A 3,815-nucleotide genomic window follows, 5' to 3' on the forward strand; every position below is an offset into this window, starting at 1 on the left:
GCCCAGCCGTCCGTGATCGGCTCGTCCAGCTCCTTCTGTCGATCCCGCGGCCATCTCACCTTATCTCGTCTGCACGTCAACCTCCCATCGATCCAGCGGCCGCTCCATTGATCCGGCCATCTACATTCAACCCGGCGCTCCACGGATCATGCTTTCCTCCCGAGATCCAGCCATTCGCCATTTTCGTCCGCGAGCTGCCCTCCAGCATCACGCCCCGGAATCAGCCGCCCGTGATCTCTTCTCCCTTCCCGAATGAGCACACTAGATGACTATAAAAGCAGGGGGGAGTTCGGTGGCAAGGGGAGGCCACGGTTTGAAGAACAGAGGAGGAGCCTCTGTTCGGAAGAGAAAGAAATAAAAAAAGAGAGAAAGGAGGGGGGGAAGAGAATAGTTTGTGATATATTGGGAATAATGGGAGGTGAAGGCTTTCATTTGAAGATGGGAGGTCATCCGGAAGCCATGCGCGGCTAAACGTCTAGTCTAGGGCTGGATGAAGCCCTAGCAATGTATCAGGGCATTGTAGTTCTTATTTTTATTATTATTTTGGAGCTTGTTTAAATTCTTATTTTCAATGAAATATTCCTTGATGATATTTAAACTTTGAGCATGCTAGTTACTAATCATATTTGCTAAAGTAGTCTAAGATGATTCATGCCTAGGAAGATGAAGTGTGCTGCATCCTAGATTAGCATACTTAGGTAGACACTTCATGCTACACCGAAGATGGATCTTCCTAACACTCTTTATGCTTTTATTTTAAAAGGCTTGTAGCCAATTTGCATGCCTCTCCAAAAGATAAAAATTAAGAACACAGTCCCTAATGCAATGCTACGCGGTGGATTCCAAACCCTAGATCTATCTACTTTGATAAATTTCAATTCGTACTCATAGATTAATTTAGTTAAATCAAGTTAGCAAATCCTTCTTCTTGATTTATTTTTAAAAGAAAAATAACTTATTCTTCAATCCCTGTGGACCGACACCCGTAATCACTATCCTACAGGATACGTGCTATTGCGTGGTTTATTTTTGAAATTGAAATAACCGATCAAGCAGATAGATAGGGTGTAATGAAACTTGAGTTAGAGTCTGCTTAAATATGATAGCAACAAGTCTTTATTGTCTTTGCAATTCTAAGTTCATACAATAATACTTGTTCAAATTTTGAGTTAAACATTAGAAATCCCTGACTGATGAAGTTTGTGGATAACTTCTCTGCAAACTCTCACAAAACAACACTTGTCCACTAGGATAACCTAAGGGTTTAACGGCTTGTTGCACGTGCTAAGTGCAATCGTAATGCTCTACGAAAGTGAGTATTTATCTTAGTATATTTTTATAATAAATAACACTTTTGCACTCTTATTTTATCATTTTCGCACTAAATTGCTAGAGACTAGCAATAAGCTAGTTGGGGGGTGTGATGAGAGCACAAAAGTGCAATCATCGTACCATCTTAATTAGTATTATAGTTAATCTTTAATGATAAAAATTAATTAATTAACGTTGTATTTGTGTTTGAGTGCAAGGAATCCAAGAGATCCAATAACATTGGGTTTGAGCCCAATGCTCGACAGCCCGAGCTTAACAAATTCCCCAATTGCCATGCATGCATGAAATCCCGACTGTCCACGTCTCATCCGAACATGCATCCAATAAAGCATCACTAGACCATCAACCGTCCGAACCTGCAGCCGTGGCATCCCTTCCAAATCCTCCACGCCATCAACGCAATCAAAGCATCTCACACGTCCGCTCCTCCCAGCAGTCCGCATTCTTCACGCGCGCCCCATTCTGTGCGATCACGGGAGGCCCCTGCATCGCATCACCCTCTTGGCCCAAAGAAGGAAGCTCACATCCTTTCTCTTCAGCGCCCCGTATCCCTTCCATCCACGAAAACCTCGTGCGTGCGCCCCATTCCTCTTCAGCCATCAAGGAGCCCGTGAAGCCAGCCATCATCATCTTCCCCCTTCCGGATCTACAGCTCCTCCTTCCCGTGATCCCGCCTCATAGAGCGCCCCCTGCTTCGTATGCATTCACAACGCGAGCCATTCCGGACATTCCGCCACCAGCTCTAGTGATCCCACGGCATCCTCATTTCCGGATCAGCTTCTCCATCCCATGATCAAGATCCAGCGTCTCAGCCTTCCCACGGAGCCGCATCCGTTCCAAGTCCGCCTCCTTTGAAGCCGGTGATGCATCCCAAGATTGCTCGTCCCAGCATCCCACACTTCAAGCCTCCGCGTCTGCAAGCGATCACGCGTCCTCCCTTCCCGAATCCGCGCCCGTCCGCCCTCCCCTTCCTTGCGTCTACCATCATTCATGCCCCAGTCATCATGATCCAATCTTTGGTGGGGATCTATAAGAGGGGGAGAGGCCATCGGCTGAAGGAGTGAGCTCGGTGGGGGGTGGTGGCCGGCGGGTCCAGGAAAGAAACAGGGGAGTTTTATTTTGGGGAGAGAAGATAGAAAGAAAGAAAGCTCTGTTTCAGGTTGAAAGAAAGGATAAAAAATAGAGGAGGGAAGAAAGAGGAGTTTTCTAATTTCTTTTATTCCTTCCTTTGTTTTTTATGTTTTATTTTGTAGAAGGAGGAGGCACTAGGCTTCCAAACTTCATTTTATTTCTTTTGTAATTGTCCTTTTTTTTTATGCAATCAATAAATTTTTTTATGCAATCCTTGTTCTAGATTCAAGTTGATTTCTGCTTTTTATGCAATCTGTTAATTTCTTTAATTTTTATATGCAATACATTAAATCTTCCTTTATGCAATTTGTGTTCGCTTCAATCTTCTTATTTTCATCCATTTTAATTTATGCCAAAGCTTTTCTTTTCCAATAAATATATAAATGCTTTTCAAATCTAAGTATATGTCTTCTAGTTAATTTCAATTAAAAATAATTCTCCGGTAGACTAGAAAATCTATCATCATCCCCGACATAATATTTTTCTTCTATCATTCAAAAATCGATTTTAAATTCGACTGAATGTTCTAATTTTTATGCAACTCCAACCGCCTTCCTGTGGATCGACCTCTTACAACCACTATTTTTCAAGTAAGAAAGGTAAGAGTAAAATTAAATTAAACTTTGTTTGTCGGTTCTAACAACGATCTGTTTAGCATATTTTTAGGTAAACAGGAATCGGACGAACACCATTTGTCACGCCCCCGCCTCCTCGGGGCACGTGAGGCACCCAGTGCCCACATGGGGGCCACATTAGGAGGGACCGCGAGGCTCCCCTACCAGATATTGTCCGATTCCGGAGCTTCACGCAAGCGTCCTTCACCCCTCTCCGATTTTGTTTTCCATCCAAAACGCATCTGTAGGATTAGGAGACACCCGCCTCATATGCCCAGGCTCTAGAACGAGTCTTTCCGATATGGGACTATTGGGCCTCACACCAAAATAAGGGGGGCAACACGAGGACTTCCCAGGGGGTCACCCATCCCAAAACTACTCTCGCCCAAGCACGCTTAACTGCGGAGTTCTGATGGGATCCGGTGCATTAGTGCTGGTATGACACTGCAGCACAGATCCATTGGGGTTGATCACGGACCGATCTTGATATTTGTGATTAGATTTGAATGGATTTAAACCCTTAGCCTGACGAGGACGTCAGAGCTTGAACGGGGGGAGTATGTGAGGATCCGTGCGGGCGTGTGTTTAGTCCCACATCGGTTATTCGCTAGGTAGATCTTGGGTACTTATACAGGATCAAGGAATCCAAACAATAACTTCCGACTAGCCAGTTTGGATGAGATCCTGAGTTGTTATAAATAGTATCAGAGCGGACCCAGCCTATAACTTATGTGGACT

General features: G+C 44.3%; 1 pseudogene; it reads right to left on the reverse strand.

Moving 5' to 3' along the window:
* Nucleotides 1-3,408: 3,408 nt before the first annotated feature.
* Nucleotides 3,409-3,529, reverse strand: LOC113461409 (5S ribosomal RNA; annotated as a pseudogene).
* Between the last annotated feature and the right edge of the window lie 286 nt (nucleotides 3,530-3,815).

The sequence above is a fragment of the Phoenix dactylifera genome, chromosome 3, assembly GCF_051530095.1.
Source record: "Phoenix dactylifera cultivar Ajwa chromosome 3, Ajwa_hap1_PhDact_Kaust_v1.1, whole genome shotgun sequence".
NCBI lineage: Eukaryota > Viridiplantae > Streptophyta > Magnoliopsida > Arecales > Arecaceae > Phoenix > Phoenix dactylifera.